General features: G+C 44.4%; 1 protein-coding gene across 2 annotated transcripts in view; it reads right to left on the reverse strand.

Moving 5' to 3' along the window:
- Positions 1-9,531: 9,531 nt before the first annotated feature.
- Sobp (sine oculis binding protein homolog) overlaps positions 9,532-23,413 on the reverse strand; it is a 160,199-nt gene continuing 146,317 nt past the window's right edge. For both annotated transcript variants that reach the window (XM_076859882.2, XM_076859881.2), the window contains one exon: positions 9,532-10,789. The gene's annotated coding sequence lies outside the window, so the exon portion shown is untranslated. The remainder of the gene's footprint in view (positions 10,790-23,413) is intronic.

The following is a 23,413-nucleotide window of genomic DNA, read 5'->3' on the forward strand; positions in this document are numbered from 1 at the left end:
AATCCTGAGTAGTGAGACAAAGGGAGGAAACCATTATGAGAGCAGCAGCTCCCCAGGGGTTTCCAGAAGGGGCTGGAGACAAGGAAAGGGAGATATCGCTGGATGTTGGCTGAGGCAGAGAGAGAGAGGAAGAGAAATACCGTCTCCCCAGTCTCCTGTTGACTGAACTCAGCCAGGCTGAGAGCAGAGTGGGATAAGGTGAGGAATGGATACAAGCACAAACAGAATCCAGCACGTTTACTAGAATTTAATCCTGGAAGTAATTCCAAAAGTAGGTACTGTAACTTCCATATCACTGATGGAGAACAAGCCTCAGAGACATTACAGACCAGCACAGCCAGTAGCACGCAGCAGTAAATAGTGGAGCTGAGACAGAAACTTATCTCTTCCATCTGTCCACCAGCTCTCTGTCCATTCTCCTTATTGGGCCTTGCAGTGGTGGTGTGGGGTGATGTCCACAGAGACAGCATGACCCTTCCAAGCTGGTTTGATTGTAGGCGCCCTTAACCTCCTGCTCCTTCCTGTGCCAGGAGCCAGTCAGGGTGCCACATGGTGCTCTGGCACAAGGGGAGGCCATCATGGGCCAGGACTGCCAGCCAGGGAAGTGGACTTATGGAGGGTCTTGCCCAACCTCCCTAAGCCTCCATTAAGGGCCTCTCCATGCTCTTCAGAAGGACAGAGCAATGGGCCAACACCCTGGCTGTGCCAGCTAATTATCTAGCCCTCCTTCTGCTCCCTGGAAGCCCCTGCCCTGCTGGACAGGCCGGCATTCTGTGTTCCTGTTGTCAGATGGCCTGGTTCCCCCTCTCAGTGGGGCTGGTATTTGGTTGATCCTTCAGGCTCCCATTTGGCTTGTAAAACACAAACATCTGCTGGGGGTCTGGTTGGCCTGCAGCAGACTTCAGAGCAAAGAGCGATGGAGAAAAGGTGAGGAGAGGGAAAACGGGGAGTGGGGTCATGTTTTGTGGGGAATTAATTAGATACCATGTGTGGGGGGAGTCTTTATCAAGCCAGAGCTCTGATCAGCACCCCCCCATAGATGGCAAAGCAGAGAGACGAATTTTCCAGGCGTTTCACTGGAAAGCCTGAGGTAGAGCCTGTGGCTGCTTTTCCTCTATTGCGTTGCTTCCTCCAACTGTTCCTTTTCTCACCAGTTGGCTATTATTTTCTAACGCATTTTGATAATTACTTTATCAATCAAGAAAGATAAACAAAAGCCTAAAAATACATCTGAATGAATGAGTTCCCTAGCCGACCCATCTTCAAGCATCATGAGTTTTTTTTTTTTTTTAATGGAGATGATTGGAAAACCGAGTAAGGTCCTCACTCATTGGTGGTTCAGTAGAATCCACTAATCTGCCTCTGCCCTCCTGGCTGTCCTATAGAGAGCCAGAGCACTCGGAGTAGTTAAGAAAATGCTAGATGAGCAAAAAAAAAAAAAAAAAGAAAAAAGAAAAGAAAAGAAAAACAAACAAACCACTTGCCTAAAGACTTCTTAGAATGACTCTCTGCCTTTGATTTGCTTATTGAATCAACAGATTACCAGGTCAAGAGTTGAGAGAGCTTCACGTGCCCCTGTTAAAAAAAATAATAAAATGTAGAATTTGTATTATTGCAACTGTTTAGAAAGAAAAAGTGCCAGTTACTCAATGAAGAGAGCTCCTATTTCAGAAGCCAAATGTTGTCTAGTTGCACCCTGTGAGTGACTGGATGAAAACCAGCACATTAGCTTCCTGTACACTCTCAGAGGGGCCCAGCCCAGCTGGCCTTAGCAAGAGCCCTGGGGGAGACACTAAAGACACTGCATTTGGAAGTAGGTACCAGTCTCTACTTCTTGGTCCTAAATCCATGGCTTTGGACTAAAAAAGTCATTGGAGGAAATCACCCTGGTGACCTGTCCCACCCAGTCCTGTCCCCTCCCCACTTTCCATTTCCTAAAGTTATAGTGGTTGCTGCCAGGAGAGGGTATGGGATGGATCTTCTCTCCTATCAAGAACAGCACAGGGTTGACATATGCAGTGACTATTCCCAACAACTCACAGCAGGTACTAGAGGGATGTCAGACCTGAAGGAAACCATCCAATTTATAGCTGCTCACGTAAAAGCCATCAGGAGAATCATGAAGCGATTCTCCATATGGTGCCCTGAAGCTTCCAAAAACTATATGAGAAAGGGGCTTGGAAGGAATTCTTTCCTTTTAGGAGACATGGAGGGTGGAAGCCAAGCATCTGCGGCAACCTGGAAAGACACTCCTCCAGACACCCTCCCCCACTGCATCCCCAGGGGTGGCCTGAAGGATCCGGCTGCGATGCCCGGCCCCGCGGGGTCACTGATATTGGCCGCTTAGGCTTTTCTATTAACCGAGCTTATGTTTTCTAGCATAAATGAACTCTACGGTTACATTGTGTGGAGGCTTTGGGACATGGTTTGCCAAATGGAAAAACATTTGGAGGTTGGGAAAATATCTTGCACATAAATTACCAAAGGCACAGAGAATCTAAAAGAGGGAAGAAATCAGAAGCCAAGGAAAAGCCGGGAGGATGCCAAAGAAAAAATGAAGAGAGAGAGAGAGAGAGAGAGAGAGAGAGACAGACACTGGGAAAGCGATGTAATGATTTCCCTTCACGAACTGCCTTCTGACCCAAAGGCAAGTTTCTAAGCCACATTTGAGTCTCATAAAAGCCATGTGCCCTAGTATTGGGAAAGAGCCTTTCTATGGCTAGATCCTTTCTGAGCAGAGGTCTCCATTGATGATGTTAAGCGCTGGCCACTGGTAAGAAACACAAAAAGCTCATTGTCTTTGACTGTGGCAAAGGCCAGTTACACACTTGTTAATTTCCTGATTTATGACACCAAAGAGATAGAACCCAGAATGGCACTTCCTCTCCCTCTTGCCGTCTCTCTCTCTCTCTCCCTCTGTGTCCCTCTTGCCCTCTCTTTTTAGGTGGTGGTGATGGTGGAAACTATTAAAACAGAGGCAGACCAGGAAGTTTGTGATAAAGAAAAGCCAGGCTCTCGCCTGACATACAATCTCTCTCCTGGCTTAAGTAAACTTGCTCCTTCAAGGCCTGCCATCAACAGAGTCCGTCTCACGTTTCACCACTAAATCTGAGTCAACAATCTCTAATCTGGACACTGGGTTCGGAATCCAGGCTCAGGTTGCACTTGGAAGCTGACAGCAGGGACGAGAGCAGAGAAAAATACAGCCTTTGTTTCTGGCTTGATCGTCCCCACCGAGCAGAGCTGAGGTCATGTGTCGTTTTCTGTCATCAACAAGATAAAAGTTTGCACCTCTCTGGCCCTGAAATGTCTCTCCTGCCATTTATATTAAGGCCAAGAAGCTCTCTGCCTCAGAATTGGAGGGCCAAGTTTGTGGAGAGCTTAGATTTGGAGTCCTTTTCATCTTTCTGACATGTGATACTGTGACATGGGCAGCCCTTGCGGGGTTGCTATGCAGATATACGATTTCTGAAAAGTTACACCCGGAAAACGAAAACCCTGGGCTGGATTAGCATTTCACAAAGAACAGGGATAAAATGTGTAGCAGTTAGGCTAAAAAGCTAAAAAAAAAAAAAAAAAAAAAAAAAAAAGAAAAGAAAGAAAGGGGGAAAAAGAGTGAATTAAAGTTTCATGAAAACAAACTCTTTTTTTAAAAGGATCAATAAGTATGAAAGTGTTTTATTACATTCCTGGCCTTGGGTCCTGAGCCCTAACCCAGCTACTGAATGTGTAGGAGACACTGTGAGCCACGTGGTGAAGACAGGAGAGGGAGGTCTTGGAGCCAGGTGGGGGCTCAGGGGAGCTGGGGAGTGGGACGTTAAAAGGGCTTTCAGTAGGGTACTGCTATTTTATAAATCTCTTCTTTTTTTTTTTCTACCTGTAATTGTTTTCATTGTTTTTGTTCTGTAGTAATCCTTCTCTTTTGTTGAAATAAACCTAGAAAGAAGGAAGAAAAACACCGCAGAATCTTAAGGTTTTGGCTAGATGCTCAGCATCCATTTTCTCTTTCTTCACCAAGGTCAAAGGGCACATCTCTCAGTGATCACTCACTCACATCTTAGCCTTTCCTAAAAAATACTTTTTCCCAAGTATTTCTAACACCAGAGGTGAGGAACTTCTTTTTCATGAAAAATTTAAGTGGAATATGATATGTTTGTATGAGAGGGGAAATAATTCGAGAGGAAATAATTCTTATCTAGATCCTGCAACTTCCAGAGACAGAGACACACATGTGGCTCTTCAGCTGCCCTCTTTGAGCTGGTCCTGCCCACATGGCTGGGAAGGTAGGGGTGTCTCACCTGCTGCTCAAGACACTGGGGCTTCCCCAGAGTCCCAGAGTCCCAATTCTACAAGGTCTGGAGGGAAATCAAGGGCGGGAAATTGGAACAGGGATTTTGAAGGACAGGGGACATAAGGGAGATTCAGGAACCAACTAGGTACTGTTCCAACTGTGGATGATATATGCAGAGTGGCCAGGGGCCTGCACATAGAACTACTTGGCTACCTACATTGATGCATGCTACTCACAGGTCCTGGGAACGCAGAGATGAATTAGCCTGGGCCCTGCCTTAGCAACTCCCAGGCTGAGCACAGGAAATCAGAGGAGTGGAAACAAGTACAGCAAAGCTCTAGATTATGAAGCTGTTGACATTTACAGAAAAGTGCTTCCTCAGGACAGGAATTTGTTGGAGACTGGTTAAGTAAAGAAGATACTAGTAAATGACTTTGGCTGTGATTCAGAGGATAGAAATCACTTTTGTGCTCCCCCATGTCATTACCAGGGCCGATGTTCCGGTCACTCTCAAAGATTAAGATGACATATGTGAAAGTGACTGGTGTAAGATTTAGCCACACATAAATTTTTTTTTTTTAAATTTATGTATGTAGGCATCCATCTCCACAGGATGAAGTCTCTAATCAAGCATGCTAGAGACTGATGGGCTCTTATCCATCTGCCTGAATGCAGTTCAGGGCTCTAGCAGTTAGCCTCTGTGAGCTCAGTTTCTTCCTCTGTGAAATGGGGATGATAGTACTGAACTACAGGGTTGTTGTAATGCATAAATGTAAAAATGCAACTAAATGGCATTTGGTAAGTCTTGGATAAATGTTCCTTAAAATCAATAGTGGTGTCTACTCCTTCTTGTAGGGGTTCATTGTCCGATGGTTGGGCCCAAACATGCATGTGAGGAAAACATGAGGAAGGAGAGCCTCGTCAATTGCCAGAGTTCTAGAATCAGGCTGGAGCGATGGTATCAGACATGTGTCCCATCAACTGATTCAGATTCAAACTGAGTTATGAGCAGAGTTATGAGCAGGTGGTTCTGCAGCCATGCTTGGGGTGAGAGGGTTCAGATCTTGGCTCTACTTTCCTATTTGAAAGGCTTAAACACATTGCTTCACCTTCCTGGACTCTGTTTTCCTTATCCAGAAATGAGGACCACACTGCCTGTAGTGCGTGGGTTGGAGAACTGCCTGAGAGTGAATCTGGGTGAATGACTGACTTCTGTCCAGTCAGGAGTCCCGGACACATCCAAAAATTAACAGTAGGGCTTGGATTTAGCCCCCTATACCCTGGGCAAAGTGGCACAGCCTGTGTGGCCCCAGTAACTCCATGCTGTTCTTGTTCACATCCCTTTGCCTACTAGATGAGTGCCACGGGAGAAATCCCAGTTTGAAGTTCAAACAGTCCGGACAATAGAAAATGGAAAAAAGTCCCTGCCCCATGTGCCCCACTCTTTCTGCTTCAAGAAATGGGACATGGGTGCCAAAGTGCCAGCCCTCTTCCTTTCTCTGAGCTGCCGGCAGAGCTGCCCACATCCTTCAGATATTACCTGTAGATATGGAAACAATCATATTTTTGGTTTGTCCAAAACCAGGTGTCATGAGAGTAGCGGTCATGTTTTCTTTTCTCTCCAAATACAGTATAAGGTATAATATAAGATATCTCAACCTCATAGTTTAGGCACCACGTAAGTGATCAGAACTCTACTTTAAAGTCACGACTTCCAAGTGTCTCAGGCCCCGATGGGACAGCTCAGCCCTGAAGCCCACTGCTGGGTTCTGCCTGTTATTATTTGTGCCTTGAACAGAAAACCCCTCCATCTTCTTGACTGTGTATTTGGCAATCAAATGGGGATGATGATGATGGTGAGGTGATGGCAATGATGATGGTTATGATTGGTGGTGGTTGTGGTGGTGGTGGTGGTGATGTTGACGATGGTTATGATTGGTGGTGGTAGTGGTGGTGGTGGTGGTGATGTTGATGATGGTGATACTAGTGTTTCCCACACAGGGTGTGGTGGGAGTTAAATAAATGGATGTGAGTAAAGCCCTTAGCATGGGGCCCTACACAAAGTAATCCCTTCACAGATGCAATTTCCTCTGTGAAGTCCTCCTTCACCGGAAGAATCTACCCCCACCCCTGCCTCACTCGGTAGCAATAGTTCATCCATCCATAAGTCAAGAAGACAAATTAAGAGGCACATTTGGGTATTTTAGGCTAACTTGCCTTCTAGAAATGTGTCCAAGGGTCAAGGAATGATCTCATCTCCAAGACTCTTCTGGGTAAAACATGTAATACTTCTGTGACCTGTATTCAGTGTTGAGCACAGAAACACAAGGGCGCTGACTGAGTCTGGGGCCCCTTTGCAAAGGCACCTCCCTCCTTTGACCACCAGAAACACAGAAACACAAAATGAAGCTCTAGTGTGTCTTGACTGCACGGGATGATGGTTTTCAGGGGTTTACCGGCCTTTTCTAGTGTGAGGCCAAAGGATCATAGTGCTGCAGGCCACCGGCATTTTCAGTTCTAAGGGGGCTGAACAGCTCTTCGAAGATGTAAAGTTAGGAGGGCCACAGTGCCTATCTCTAAGGAGCCGGATGACATACGAAGATTCAGTACAGGGCCAAAAGTGGCCTCAGCCAATTTAAACTGGAGGTACAGAGCCCAAGGGAGAAGCCACTAATTGCACTCCAGGGAATCAGGCTTGGTTCCATGGAGAGTTGGTGTGTGAACTGAGCCTTGAAGGGGGAGGCTTATTAATTTTTAAAATAATAATAATGAGAACTTCCCATATGCTGTACCTAGCAGATAGGAGGCAAATAACGCACCATCCTCCTCAGGGACTCTGCAGACCAGTAAAGGGCAGGGACTGAATAAGCAGTGTGATCCACAGGGATCTGAGGGAGGGTGGCTTTGAGGGAGGCAGGAAGGCCTCTCCTCAGGGGTCTGGTTGTGGGAACTGTCCAGGGGACAAAGAAAAGACATCTGAGGCAGAGGCAGCTCATTGGGCAAGAACCCAGGACAGGGAGAGAGCAGGGCCTTTGGGAATCAGTTCCTAATTCAGTCAGGTAGCATATAGAAGAGGCTGGGGTGGGAGCAGTTGAGGGTAGAGAGGTAGCTGGCCAAAGGCCCAGTGTGTGCAAGTCACCTGCAAGGGGAGGGTAGCTTTGCAAAACTAAAACCAGGCTCCAGATGTGGGATTATATAAACCCTGGAAAATACCCAGACCTTGTCTACCACCCATCTTCCCATTTAGCATGTGTCAGTGGGGCAGGGACCATGGCTTTACTCTTCTCTGGTTTCCCCTCAGCAGTAGGCATGGGCCTTGTGTTCTGTGGGGGTCTGACAACTGCTGAGGAAAACATGGCCTGATTCATTCCTCAGAAAACGGTGCCCTCAATGCTGCCACACACACACAGTAGGTCCAAAGCACAATATCCATCACCGCACACCCCTCTGGCTTAGACTAAAACGAGGGCCACTTTAGAGAAGGTTGAATCACTGCCACAAGTTTACAGGAAGGCAAAGTGTTCGTGAGGATGTCAACGCTTGCTTCAGATCAGAGGTAGGGCCTGGGTTCAGATCCTGAACCTCCTGGGTTTGCAACTCATCAGCTATGTGACCTTGGGTGGTTACTAAACCCACTAAACTCTGGTTGTTTTTTGTTTGTTTGTTTTGTTTTGTTTTGTTTTTTAACATATAATAAAGAGAAAATAAGAGGCCCTTCTTTACAGGGTTACTATGAGGAATAATGAGGCCACACTTCCGTGCTCAACACATACTGGTTATTGTTCCCATAATTGTCCCATTTCTCTTGGTTTTGATAGCTCAAGAGAGAGCACCAGGATTAGGACAAGGAAGGGGAGGAGGAAGAGAGTTCTGATGGCTAATGAGATGCCACAGAGTCTTTTCTTGTTGGAACAAAGGTACCTTTTGTTTTCAGAAGGGTCAAAATGTTTGCTCGACAATCTTGGACTAGAGACAAAAGCAAAATCAATATCCTGGATGGCTGTCTCAGTGGCCAAGTCCTAATGAACAATGCTGTCAAGGACTTTGCACCAGACAGCTACAGCGGGGTTTCGGCCCCTGCCACATCCTGGCTGGGCCTGCCTCCGTGGGGCTCAGCTTGGATGGAATCACCCTTGTAACATACCAGGAAACCCACAAGATACTCAGGACTCCCAAATCCACAAGATGGTCACTCAGAGGAACCCCATGATGGTGTCTAAGATTTTAATGATTTTAAAATTCTAATCATTTTAATTTGGGTTTTGAAAATTACATTAATCAAGTGCAGGACTCTGGACAAGTTTATTTGCTTTTCTAACCTTCAATTTTCTTCACCTGTAGAACCAAAGGATTACACCAGATTTACATCGATTAGAGGCCTGCATAATAGCAGCAGCTTAGGGAGGACCAGTGCCTCCCTGTATCTCACCATCTTTTAAACTTACTAGGTTTAATTGAAAAAAATGTCTCCCAGCGGGAGAAAAATAATCACTTTCTGTAACAAGGAAAATAACAACAATAGTCATAATAATGAGAAAAACCAAATAAGCACATGTAAGTGCATTTTTTTTCTTAGAGATTTATTTTTGTTTGATGAATCTGACACCCATCAGGGAGAGAGGAGAATGTTGTAGGCCCAGCAGGAAAATGAGCACCCAGAATGAGGGCTGCTGCTTCCTGCATGGGTGGGTTTGGTGTTGGGATTGATTGGTTTAATTTGTTGCTGGAAGTTTTTCTTTTGTTCACTTTTATAAATCTCTCCCCGGGCTTTTGAGGCTTTCCCTCCCTCCCGCCTCCCTTCCCCTGCCCCCCAAATTTCATTTTTAAAAAGCGAGCTCACTCGCCAGGTGTGTCCCCCAAGCTCTCACGGCTCTAATAAATAAGGAGCACCTGTAAAACAGTAGCTTGACTTGTTAAGTGACTGTACAAAGGAGAATATAGAAATACAGTATGTACACCGCATCCGTGGCCCGGGGTGCTGCACGGCCAGGTGAGCCAGCCCGGCCTTGTCTACGGGTAACCCACCACCCTCCTACTGCAGCTCAGCGGCCTGGTGGGGCGGGGCACCCAGACCCCTGCAGAGGGAACAATTGCTTTTATTGGAGTTAGTAAACAGATACACTGAATCACAAGGTGATTTGATTTTTTTTTTTTTTTTTTAGTTTTCTTCTTTTTTTGATTTTTTTTTCCTTAATTTTTTCTTTTCTTTTTTTTTTTTTTTCTGTACTCATCAGAATGGGGTACTCCACGACTGTCTCACCGACTCAGTGCCAGTACACATGCTCTAGAGGACTTCTGGACTCGCAGCTACAACTGTACAAGTGCACACAAGTAAATCTACCCTGTTATCCTCCACCCACGGACTGAGGATCCCATTGCACGTTTCTCTTAACCGTGACAGGAGAAAGCAAACAGTGAAACAGAATCATGGGCGATCTTTCTCACTTTCCCTCTTGTTTTCATTGGTTCGTCCATGCCATTCTAATTATCATGAAAGGGCTCTGCGTATAGGGAGATTGTCTCACTGACTTCCTGGATCACCAAAAACCATCAGGGTTGAAATTTCATCCGAGTCTTTCGTGACGCCCAGCAAATATTCCCCCCTCGGATTATTTTACACCTTGAGGGCATTTTGGTCTTCAGTTCAACACTCTTGCTCTGTTCCCAAATGGGGCGCTATTTAGGGGAATTTCAAGAGAAAGCTGAGAAGAATAAACATTTACCGAGTTCTCTTGGCATTCAGTCTCTGAAAAACCACAGTATAAACTATCCATGCTGCTTCTTACATCTGTCAAATCGAAAATTAAAAGCCATAAAAGTGTAACACTGAAAATATGGCATCAAAAAGGATAAAGGTGGCCTTTGTAAAAATAACAAGAAAAGTATATTAGCCAATAAAATATTCTAACTCTTCATTAAAAGTGCATCCTGGGCCAGACAGAGATGACTCTGAAGCTTCGGGACTCCAGTGCCATCCCTCTCCGCCATCAAAACGTGAACAGTATAGGTCCAAAACCATACAATGCAAATCACAATTCTTAGTGTAGCAGCAAAACCACAGCAGTTTTTAAAAAGGTTTAAAAAAAGATTTTTTTTTTTGTTTTCCAATCCGTATCATCTTCCAGCCTTGGCCGCTGAGCCTTGATGATGGGGCGGGGAGAATACCTACATTGGTCCTTGTGGCTTGTTGGTGTTTTGTTTTGTTTTGTTTTTTAAAACCAGGGGCGAAATCCCTAAGTTCCTCTGGGGAAAAGCAGAGATGGTGGCAGCAGGAAGGCTGGGCCCGCTTGGTGGGTCCAAGACGTGCTGGCTTCTCTGGGCTAGAGGCCACCGAGGGAGGGCTGCTTCCTCCGAGATGCTTAATGACAGGAAGCGGCTTTATTTGCTTGAATTTTAGCCAGAGGGGGTGGTGAGCTGACCAGCTGGTGTCATTGGATGGCGTGACATGGTTTGCTCCGCGCCCTCTCTCCATGCAAGGTACCCTGGGAGTGATCGTTCCTGGGAAAAGAGGAGAAGGGGCCATCAGAATGCACTGGACCAAGTCCCCACCGACCCACCCTGCCCAGCTGGGGAGAACCCAGGCATGAGTCAGGAAGCAGCAGGCTCTGCAGCCGCCGCCAGTTCAGACCTAGGATGAGCCCCCAAAACGAAGGCACAGCGTGATTTCGGCATGAGTCTCATTCATGGTCTGCTCAGGGTCAGCCCTGCCAGCTTTGTGTGAGGAAAAGAAACTCGAGCCCTTTTTGGAAGACCATAATGAGCACCGCGCACCACGCCCTCACCCAAAAGACCGAAGACCGCAGCATCCTTTGCAACCCAGCCACTTTTACCCTCCCCGTGACTGCATGCTTAACCCACAGGAGGTCTTTGGAGTCATCCAAGGTTATTCCAAATCGAGGCAAGGTCACTAGGGAACCCTGGAGCTCCAGACCTCGCTCTTGTACTCAATGGGTCAGCTCCGGAGTTTGCAGAAGGCCCAGAGATTCGCTCTTTAGCCAATGAACACATGGACTTCTCATCAGGAGTTTCCTACAGAGGCAACTGAGGTGGGAGAGACGGTTGCCCTTCTCTCTTTGAGGGTATTGCCTGTCAAAGGTGAGGCGTTCACATTCCTTCAGACCCCAAACAAAAAGGAACAAAGGACTGGAAGACAATAAACCACGGGGGGGGGGGGGGGGGGGGAGGGCTTGGGACTAGGGATCCTAGTGCAGGGAGTCTAAATGCGATTTTTCACCAGGTTCCATCCCCACATTTACCACAGACATGAGGCTCTGCCTCTTCATCTCCACTGGTTTATTTCATTTGCTTTCAGTCCCTTGGTCCAAAAGACAGCCTACTGAGGACATTCAGTCACTTTCAGGAAGCAGCCACTTACATGTCTGCCCAGGGAACTACGAAGTCCCTGAGGTCCAGGGCTGGGGCTGTCTCAGGCACGCCTGTACGCTCTGCCCAGGTTCAAGAGTCTGGCCTAATGCCTTTGTGCCAAATGAATGAGAGTTAAGCAGTTCTCTTCCTCTTAATAAATCGGGACATCAGAAATATAAAAGGGAAAAAGTTGGTTAATGTGCGTGGTGACAGAGGACTTGTAAATATCTTTACAACTATTGAGATTATTCTCAGAACAATGAACAGATAATTTCAGAGAGGTGTTGAGTTTAGTACTTGAAAGGACCCCAGACATAACATACAAGAATTTCCTTGTTTTATGGCAGCCACAGAGAAACCTGGAAACTTGCTCAGGGTGCTTGCAACATGAATTGAGCACTAGAGTGAGGAGGTCAAATGTCCACTGGGAGAATTAAGTAGAAGCTTATGCTTTGAACCCTGCTATCCAAATCGTGGTGTTAATGGCAATGATAATAATCATCAGCCAAAAACAAGGTTTGAAAAACTCAATGTGCACGACAGGAAATGCCTGAGTTCCCCAAATCACATTAAATCACCAGATCTGTGAGCATTTAATATGTATATTAAATAACCAAAGTGAAAATGCAAAACACCACAAATATGCAATGGGGGTGGAATTACAAGGCCATGGAAACCTTTTCATTTGGCATGGTCAGATTTGGAAATGGGGATATTTATCTCTAAATAAAAAGCTCACATTACCCCCCTCCACACACACACCCGCTTTCTTTTTCTTTTGAGAATTAGATACAATGGAGAGGAGGAATATAAAAACAAAAAAGATTGCAGGGCAAAGTAGCCCATGTCTATAATTCCAGTTATAGGAGGCTGAGGCAGGAGGATCACATGTTCGAAGTCAGCCTCAGCAACTTAGTGAGAACCTGTCTCAAAATAAAGTCTAAAAAAGGGCTGGGGATGTAGCTCATATGGCTCATAGGCAGAATGTTCCTAGTTTCAATCCCTAGTGTCCCCCACCACACAAGCCATCAAGAACCACTATCAAGCTGGACATGGTAGCACATGACTGTAATTCCAGCTACTCAGGAGGCTGAGGCAGGAGGATCAAGAGATCAAAGCCAGCTTCAGCAAAACCGAGGGCCTAAGCAACTTAGCAAGCCACTGTCTCTAAGTAAAATATAAAAAAGGGTTGAGGGTGTGGCTCAGTGGTTAAGTGCCCCTCTGTTCAATCTCTGGTACCTAAAAAGAAAAGAACTAAAGGGGAGGTCACAAAATATTGGGAAAGAGCTGTGGAAATGACAAGTGGGTCCAAAAACACAGGGATAACTTCATCTGGGGACAGTTCTTTTGCATTTATTGAGCAGCATGGAAGTTGCTGTGTTAGGAGGAAAACTCTCTCCACCTCTGGGCCTGGGACCAAAAGTGACTGAATCTTGGAACCTGAGGGAACCTCTGAATTCCTTAAAAAGGAAAAGAGAAAAAGAAGTGTTCAATATTTCCTCCAGTGACTGGGAAACACCACCATTTTTAATTGCTTACTCAGGAATGCTGCAACTGCTTTTTCAATGATGTAGCTTTTTCTTTAATGTAATCACCCCAAAAGAAAAAAAAAAAAGGAATCTCTCTCAACTAAGTTTCTTTGTATTCAAATCACCTTTGGACAAAGACCAAACATGCCCAGCATACTAGGAGAAAATTTTCAGGCTTTCATAAGAGAGTGGGAAAAAGGGATTATAATGAGAGCCATTCTGGAACCTTAACTACAGCGTTTGCCATCCCAAACACTATAATAATCATTATTATTCTCTGGTATCTATTATTGTCTGGTAAATAATATGTGTTTTCCCGCAAAGTTCTAAAGGGTGCAGCTGCACTGTGCTCTATTTTTTGCAGCCCAGCTCTGAAACCTCCCTACACCGAGCTGATTTGAAGAGAAGAGCAAAGTGGACCACTTCTGCCTTACATTCCCTCTCACCTCATTCTTGCATGCCTGGGACACCCCCAGAGGCCAGTTGGTGGCAGTAAAAGCCCCTTTCTGCTGGTAACATTTGAGGAGGGGGTGGTCCTGAAGTCAGTCTCCATGGCTCTGGGTCTGGCTCCAGCTCTGCCCGCCTCATTGGGCAAATAGAGCTCTGGAATCACTGACAATTAAGAACCAAGTGTAGGCTTCACTCTCCTCTATTTATTGGTACTGGCCAGCAAGGTAGGGAACCCAACAGAGATGGGAGGGAGCAAGCTCAGATTTTTAAAAAGTGGCCAGAGCCTGGAGTCCTTGCCACACGGAGGGATCCAGTGGAAAATCAGTCCTCTCTGTCTAAATTTCTTCTTCTGTGCAAAAGGGGAAATTACAACAATAAGGGAGACAGAGACCCAAATGATAGTCCAGCATTGTCTTCATTAGCTGGGTGGCCTTGGGCCTGTTCCTTTCCCACTTCTCCCTATCCCTAAGCCTTGACTCCTTCCTCTGTGACACTGGGGCCTGGGTGACACTTTATACCTTCCATCTCTTACATGCTGTGATTGTGGGATCTTTAGAAAAAAGTTGGTATCAAATATATAGTATTAAAACTTGAGAAGCTAGAAATTAACCTATTGCTAGTATATAAGGAAGCCTACAAATTTTGTGGACCTTTAAGTCCAAAATTTTAGTCTCCTTTACCCTAATGTCACAGATGTAAACATTCCTCTGTGTGTGCACAGGCACACAGGTACACATGTACACACACACACACACACACACACACACATACACACACACACACATCTCTGGTAGAGATTTTTGGAATGCCTTTGAATGCAAGGGGTTCTGGGAATGTGACCATGCTTCTACCTCACATCTGGATTTCCCCTGAATTAGGGGTTTTGTCTGAAGGCAGGATAACTTGGCCTTGTTATATAGGGATTCCTCACACACACAACCACATACAAACAGGCTCATCTCTAGCACCACGTATGCACCACGTATGAAGACTGATACTACCATGTATGGTCTCGATTGGGTACAGATGGCCAGTTATCTTCAGAATGCCAGGTCTGCCTGTCGCCTTTGGCTAGAAGAATGAAACATCCTCTCTCGGAATCATAAGTGCACAATGAGAGTGCTAAGCAATTATCTGTCCACCTGGAAAGTCAATTTCCCATTTCATGAGGGAAGCATTGCTAAGAATGTGATTTAGTTACTCATCCTCCTTTATCACACAGAAATTTCCAGAAAATTATAAAGATCAAAAATGGGTCTGAAAACTATAGGTTTTTTTTCAATGTTAATACTGTCAAAATGTGGACATTCTCCCCTGTACACCTTTGACCTTTATAACTTGAGACTTACGTTGTTGCGTTTCACAGTGTCCAGGAAGCCACTCCCCAAAGTAAATGTGTATCCAGAGAAAAACGCCTGTCTCATTCTACAACCCAACATTTCCAAGCCAGCCTTTCTGTGGCATGAGATTCCACCACAACCCGGAAGCCTGCCTCTATTAATCTAACTCAGTTTTCAAGCTCTCACTCTTATTTCCTTCCTTAAATACCTTTGTCATACATTTGTCCTGTCTTACTCAGTTAAAAGGCAAGTTCTCCCATATTCATCCCCAGGAGTCTTCAACCCTGTGGCACCAACTCACCAATGTGTAAGAAATGCCTGCTGCCAAGCCCGCTTGCCTTTGTCCAATTACCCAGGCCCTAGCAGACAGCCACTCACTTGGGCACTGCTGCCCATCACTTATCACAGTTAAATACAGCCATTACGTGCTGGCCGAGGCAACGCTGTTTATCTGGGACAATAACGAGTCCCTGAGGACTGGACTGCTCTCAGGTAGCTGCAGCTATTCTGGGGCACTCACAGGGTAGTGCCCTGTGGTCAATGAACAGAGCCGCCTGCACCCGCTGATAAACTCTGAGTGCGATGCCAGATAGTGGTCTCCACACTGAGCCCATCCCAGAAGAGCTACTATGGCTTGGCAAGGTTTTGCTGAAAAGTGGTTTCCTTCCTCCCCTGTTGACTATGGCTTCATGAAGAGTTCGAAATGGTTTTTACCAGAATGGAAACTTTATTTTTGAAGCAGATGGCATCTCTTTTCTTATAGCTCATTAATTGATTAAAATAATTAGAAAAATAGCCTTCCTTTTGAGGGTGATTGTGACAGGGAATGACCCAGGGTAAGGAGAGCATGTGGTGGCCACAGCTGGACTTCAACTCAGCTCAGTGCTGGGCTGTGTGGTCTGAATCCCAGGCACCCTGTGCCTTTTAAAATCAAAAGCTCAAAGAACATTTAAGACCACATATAAGGTCTTAAAAATAAGGTTTTAATTTTTTTAATGATTTGCTCCATTATTCTTTAGTCAATAAAAGTCAGAAACATTTAAGACTCATTCCTGGGGAAACCCCATTTTTATTTGGTTTAGAAAGGAAAATTTTATTCTTCTTTGTAGGTTCTATAAGTTAAATGGGGAGAGAAGTCTGTTTGTCCCTATAAGTGGTCATTGCTTTCTTACTGACCTCTGCAAGTTTCTGAGGGACAACAAACCTGGGCCCTACTCTTATGCACTCACCTGTCTTATTCTCAGGCTGGGCTCTGATCCTTTTTTACCTCAACTCCATTCTGGGAGTTGAAGCAAACCAAATGACCCAGTCTCTGGCCCTTTGCTAAAAGCACTGAGGGATTTGTGACTAACAATATACGTTTTTAATTTTCACTTTTTACAAACATACTGGAGCAGGTGGCTATGTCCATACCCCGCCCCCCACCACACACACAAAGAAGACTTACATGATATAATGTTCTGCAGGAAATTTTGAAAAAAGAGCCCAGAGCCTTATGCCCCTGACTTTCAGGACTAAGGACTTCTTCCTATGGTTTGGGAAGCTTCAGGATCTTCAAAGAAAGGTGTCAATTTTCTTTTGAGCATCTCTTTATGTCAAATACTGGACTAGGTATTTTTATGCGCTAATTTCACTGGAAAATAAGTCTTTTTATATTCATTTCTCTTATACACTTATTTTACACAAATAATAATGCTCCTGAAGTATTTATTGTGTCCATTTTACAGATGAAGCACTTTGCCAGGAAGGTTAAGGAGTTTACTTGCTCAAGGTCACTATGTAGAAAGGGTGACTGCAGGACCCCAAAGTCCAGGCTCCCCCACTCAGGAAGTACTACCCCCAGTCCATCTCTCCCCTTTATAATCATGACAGTGGTGGGAGATCACAATGTCAGAGGTATAAGTGGCCCTACACAGTCTAGCTCCCTTGCTTTGCAAACAAGAACTCTGAGCAAAGTTCTTTGATTAGGAAAAAAAAAAATGCATTTTCATTCAAGTCCCATTCAATACACAAAGTAGCTGATGAGCAAGAGATAGGCTTCTGTGACTCAGCAGGTCCCTGGCCTGCTGCTTTCCTCCTCTGTCCCCCTCTGTGACTGTGACTACAGGAGCTGGTGTCACTGCTTCCCTGTTAGAGATGCTAAGTCCTAGATGAATTAAGTGGCTTGTCCAAGGTGTCAGTGAAAAGGTCAGGGTCATATTCCTCCTCTGATTTCTACCACTCTACTCTCTCTCAAGACTGTTTCCTTCCAGATTTCTGCCTTGGACAAAAACAAAATAGTTTATCATGTTACTATGAAAGTTTAACTTGTTATCTCTCTACTTTCTGAACACAGGCATTTTAGGTGACAAAAAAAGGAACATAGAAAAAAGCAACTTCACATGGCAAGTAGCTATCTATGGCCTGTGGATCAATAGCAGATTTTAAGATTTTAGATTAGGATTGGAAAAGCAGTCTTTCCTATTCTTTATTTATACTCCACAGCCAGCCCATTTTGAGAGGGGGGGGATTGATTTCATATTAGCAAAACAAACAAAAGAAAACCTGTAAAAAGTAACAACAAGAATACTGAATTTTCCTCTTAACAGCAAAGGGGATGGAGTGGGGGTGGTTAATAGTTGTTTTTCTGCTGACTTTCAGCCCCTCGAGCCCAGATGTGCAGGTGTGTCTATTTCCCCTCTGAAATCAGCTGCCTGATGTGAGGAAGTCATGCAGTGGGTGGCAAAATATGACTCTGGTCCTTGGCACAGGTCGTGTAACTCAAGCAGCTTGGGTCGGATCCTGTGTCCCACTGGAAGGAAAAGCAGATGAGGATTCAGGTTCTAATCCTGGCTGTGCCACTCTGCGACCTTGAGCGATTGCTCTTTTTGTCCCAGCTCGTACTTGAAAAAGTGAAATGAGAGATTTTATGAGAATTTCTGGAATGGTTTCCCTGGCGTCTGCACTTGACAACATGGAAGTGTTTGATTCTTTTCCATTACAATCCAAGAGAAGAAGTCCTGGGCTACACCAGGACAATTCTTAAGAATAAGCATCTCCTATGAGCGAGGTAGTTCCCGGGCATTTTAACTTAGGTTGTTTATGCTGGAGCTGATGATTCTTTGAAGTAGAGGTTATCATCTTCATTTTTCATACATAAGATATGCCCAGTGGTTTTGCATATGAACTCCAGAGTCAGTCAAATCCCAGTACTGCCATTTACTGGCCACATGACTGGGTAAAAATCTCTCACTTCTATGTGCTTTGGTCTCTTCTAAAGTGGATTTAAAAATAGTTTCCCCTGGCATGGTTGTTGGTATGCAGCATTTGGAACATTGCCTATGTGTAGAACATATAGAACATACTTAACGAATATAAGCTGTTAAAATTATTTAATGAAACAATGCAGGCCCAGGGAGCTACAAAAATGTGCCCAAATCCTCCCAGACAGTAAGGGACACAGCCGGCTTTCATTTCCAGGCAGGTCTCACTCCAGCCCTGAGCTCTTCCCCCAGGAGATGAAGCCTTTCCGACAGAACAGTAAGTGCCATACCTAGGGCACCCATGATGAGCCACACCTCACATGTTCCCTTACCCCGTCCCTCACAGCAATCTTGTCATTACTCATGACACACATACTGAGGCTCAGAGATCTTAAGTCACTTCCTGCCTCACCTAGTAAATGGCTCCACTGGGATTCGAACCCAAGCCAGCTCAACTCCAGGGCAGTTCTTTTCCACTAAACCACACTGCTGACACCCTTCTCTAGTAGGAGCCCATTGTCACTGCACATGGAAGCTATAGATCTGGAAATGAGAGAAGAGGACATCTTCAGGAAGTTGCCAAAACCCCTTTAAAGTAGCTTTGGACCCTGGGAGGACCTGTCTCAACTCTGAGAAAAATCTCTGTAGATGTATCCTCATAATGAGCCCCCCAGGCTCTCCTGAGGCTTGTCAGTCCAAGGACTGGGAGCTGGGCGTGTCACTGTGGTCACTGCCACATCTATGTGGTCCCCATCAGGAACTCTTTTGCTTTAAGAGCCGCCCCCCAACCTCTGCACAATCCTGGACATTCTTAGTTCCCCCAAACAAGACAAGGTCACAAGGCAATGTCCCACACTGCACCTTTGCCCACTGGCCTCCCCTCAGAGCTGCTGGCTGGGCAGAAGGGAGGCAGTTTCCATGACAACCTGCCTCCAGCATCCCCAAGTCGTTGGACTTGGAAATGATCTTTTGTTGTAAGGTTTCCTTCCACTGTGAGCTGTGAAGTCTTAGGCCCATTCTGGGACAAAGAAGTTATTCCCATTGTCCTGCTACAATGGCTTTACATACTTAAAATTTAGATGTGACAGCTGATACCCCTCTGTGATAACATTCCACAATGATAACCCACCGCTGGTAATTAGCCTGTCATCAGCATGTGATGCGTAGCTTCAGTGATGCCAGTCTTTTCTCACTTTCTTTCAGTCCATGAACAGCTGCTAAAGCAATTTCCCACAAACAGATTTCATTCTTTCACTCTTCTGCTCAAGGTCTCAGTGATGTTGCCCAAATGCATCCAGGACCAATGTCTCCACCTGTAGTCTCCCCACCTGGCTTTCCACCAGCCTCATGCTCCCCACTCTCTGTAGTCAAGTGCTCCGGCTTCAGCCTACTGCTACTGTCAGGTCATCCTAACACAGCCTGCTTTGCTGTACCTGTGTGTCTTTTGACATTCAGCTGCATCCCTCATTCCTGCACTGTGGACCCCCAGCCCATGTCCCTCCTCATGTTCAGAACCCAACTGAATTCATCTGCTTTAAGGAAACACCATCAAGGTTAGCTCCATTAGCTGTCTCTCAACCAAGATTCTTCTCATTCATTTGCTCAACAAATACTTGTGTGCCCATCTGCCTGTCCTTGTGCTACGCACTTGGTTACAAGGAGTGAACTGGACCCTGCAGGAAGCCTACTGTCTGCAGTATCAGGTCAGTTTGCAGGTTCTGAGTGTTGCTTCTAAAAGTGACATTGGTTGTTTTTTGTCTCTTAGTTTCTAAATAAGTCAGGGACATGTGCCACATCTCCCCCATCCTTTTTTCTCCTTTTTAAAAAATTCTTTCTCCTCCCACTCCCCACCCCACGTTTTAATAACAATGATATGAAAAAAGTCAGTGTTAGATACTGTTAGTGAAAAATGGATTATATTTTACCCTCTAGAGAAATTAATGAAGACTCTCTCTGAACCATAAATGAGCAAAAGGAACTACCTCCCTCTGTTTGGATGTTAGGAGTTTATTAAGCTTTATGGATTGTAATATATGAATTAAATACAAATTAAAAACTTATAAAATCCAAATGTAGAACAAAATTTTAAAAGATATTTCTGTGCATAACCCACCCCAACACACACACACACACACACACACACACACACACAGACACGCACACATGCACACACACACACACACACAAAGCTAAGACAGAGAACAAGGTGATGGGCCAGCTGATCAGTGAGAAGCATTGTCAGAATTGGGACTAGAACCCTGAACCAGCAGCCCTCATATTCATGTGCAAGTTCATAACGTTTTCCACCAATTTTTTTAAAAATAATTTTTCAATTAGTGAGATTCATGCTGCTCAAACTTTGGGGAACATGAAAATAGCCATTAAGTCTCATGTTTATGATGTCATCATCATATTAAATGGGACAAATGGAGGGACCTGGGTATATTTTTGGTTTGGCAAATTCTAGAACTATTTTTTCAAACATTTGGGGTTTGGCTAAAATCAAACCTTATTTTGCCAAGCACTTTGGCCTTAATTTTTAAACCCACGTGTATTTTTAAAAGAAATTCAATCTATATGTTTCTGACTCATTTACACTTAACTCATGAAAATGCTGTTTGGGAAGAACTATTAGATGTTGAAGCAAGTTTATGAGCTCTTTTAAGCCTTCTTTTCCCCCATTCTTACCAGAAAGTTACATTTTGCTAGCCATAAAATGGTCTGTGATCAGTTTGATTTATAACCTCCAAAGTTTAAATGTATTCTGCGTTTGAAAAATATTTTCCCCCTCCTCTTTTCTGATAGTGCCCAAACGGGCTACCTACAATGAAGAGAAGCTCCCATACCTTACTTTCTAAGATAGCTGAAGGTGTATTCTGAATACATTCTATCTGCCAATAAATTGTCCCTAAGACATCTGGAGGAGAACTATGACACTTAAGTTCATATGGACCTGAATTGAGATCTGACATACTAATGGGCAGTTTACTAATTACTCTTAGAACAAGAAGAAGCAGAGGCAGGCACCATGGCCCATGCTTGTAATCATAGTGGTTCAGGAGGCTAAAGCAGGAAGATCACAAGTGCAAAGCTAGCCTCAGCAACTTATTGAGGCCCTGTCTCAAAATAATAAATAAAAGGAGTTGGGGATGTGGCTCAATGGTTAAGTGCCCCTGGGTTCAATCCCTGGTATCCAAAAAAAAAAAAAAAAAAGGAAAGAAAAGGAGTGAAACTCAAAGTGGTTCAAACTAGAAAGAACACTTTACATTTTGTGTACTGGAGAATTTTTTTAATCACAGATAACCAACTATGTTTATAACTTTTTATACATTTTAAAAATTAGCTGAATCTACTAAAAATGACATTTGAATTAGAACCAGAGAAGCAAGAACGTGCCTGCATGCTACAGCGGCTTCATCCTGCATCCTCTGGAATGATGCTCAGATACCGTTCAATTATAGTATTCTAGTGGGAGAAGGCTTTTGGATAAAGTACTTAAAAATGGCTTATAAATATTTAAAGTATAAGCATCTAACAAATCATAATGACAAAGTTTTACATTTAACCACATGTGCTCCAAATATCTTGAAATTACTCTAAATATGGGTTTAAAATATCAAAAGGGCTTGTTGATGGGATGCAGAACTTCATAGGGAAACTTAAACCTGATCATTCTTGCTCCCACAACACCCAATCTGCACAATTTTTAAAGTGTGCATGTGTAGATTTCTTTAGAAAAAGATCATGTTACAGTCCGAATTTCCAAAACAAGAGTGGAAGGATGAAATATAGGGTTTCTCCTTCTCTCACCAAATGCAGTTTAGCCACTTTGCTTCTAGATAATTTGTTATTGTAGGTTGGCTCAAATTTAAGACAGTAACATTTTAGAAACACTTGGAGAACTAAGCCAGCTGCAAGGAGGATATCATTACAAATTGAGACACATGTGTTGTATGGGAACACCATTCATTTCCAATACCAAAACTGTGTCTAGGGAAATAAACCATGCAAATGAGGGAGATATATACTTTTTAATGACATTTGGGGGGACATTAGGTCAAAGTTTCATCTCAAATGAGTTCATAAAGTGTGTTTTATCTTCAGTTCTTTAAATACTACCAGTCACATTCTTACTTTCTTTTTTACCCAAACAAAACGTAGCTTGGCATCAAAGACAACACGCCGTAGGTTCGGACTGGGAGATGAGAAGACAACCAGCACTGGGGCAGCCAAACATCTGAATGGGAATGTGACAAACACAGTCCTGTCCCCTCAGCTTTGTGGAAAGGCAGTTCTGCCCCTGGGGATCCCTGCTCCCTATTCAGGGTTGTGTAGTAGGGCAACATAGTGCCCAGGCACAAGCATCTTTTGGCTTTGGGTGATAACTCAGTCCTAGAAGTGGCAGAGTTAAGAGATCTCAGGGACATCTTGTCTGGTTTGCAATTTAAGAATAATTAGGAGTACACTCAGGAGCTAGTTTAAAGCACTAGAGGCCAATCCCAAGTTGTACCATTTGTTGTTGTCGTCATCATTTACGTCTGCTCCATTTTCACTAGAACCTCCTAAATGATAAACAACAAATATACAAAACAAATTTGCACGTGCTTCCCTCCCTGTGGTTGATGGCCATGTGTTCTCAATCCTGATCCTACCCTACTTTCCTCCCAAGCCCAATGCTGTGGAGCTCCACAAATCTTGAGGAGCACTATGGAGAATGTACAGCTGCCATCTGAGATGTCATTTACTCATTTTCCTTGAGAATGGGATGCTATTAAATGCCACCAGTGCTGTTTATCTCTTAAAGCTAGTTTCTTTAACAAATTCCCTTTATGTCTTTTGAAGGCATTTAAAAAAAAAAAAAAAGAGTCTACATACGCAGAATGCATTACCTTCACATCCACCCACATATAAAGTGTTTTGCACTTAAAATGGCAACTGAAGGATACAGAAGAATTTCTGTGTGGAACATGGTGAAGGAAAATTGAATGCCCCCAGCCTGTCCCTTTGGCATGGTCTCGTTGACAGGAAAGTCTGGAAAAGGCAGGGTGACCGGGTAGAGGTAAGTGTTCCACTGCATGAGGTAAGTGTTCCATGCTGTCCTGTGCTCTGTTCCTCAGACATTGCTGCCCCTCTGAAATGCTTGTCTGCACGAAGGTAGGTGTAAATGATTGGACCATGATGCACAGGCAGCCACTC

The sequence above is a fragment of the Callospermophilus lateralis genome, chromosome 6 (genome assembly GCF_048772815.1).
Source record: "Callospermophilus lateralis isolate mCalLat2 chromosome 6, mCalLat2.hap1, whole genome shotgun sequence".
In the NCBI taxonomy this organism is placed as follows: domain Eukaryota; kingdom Metazoa; phylum Chordata; class Mammalia; order Rodentia; family Sciuridae; genus Callospermophilus; species Callospermophilus lateralis.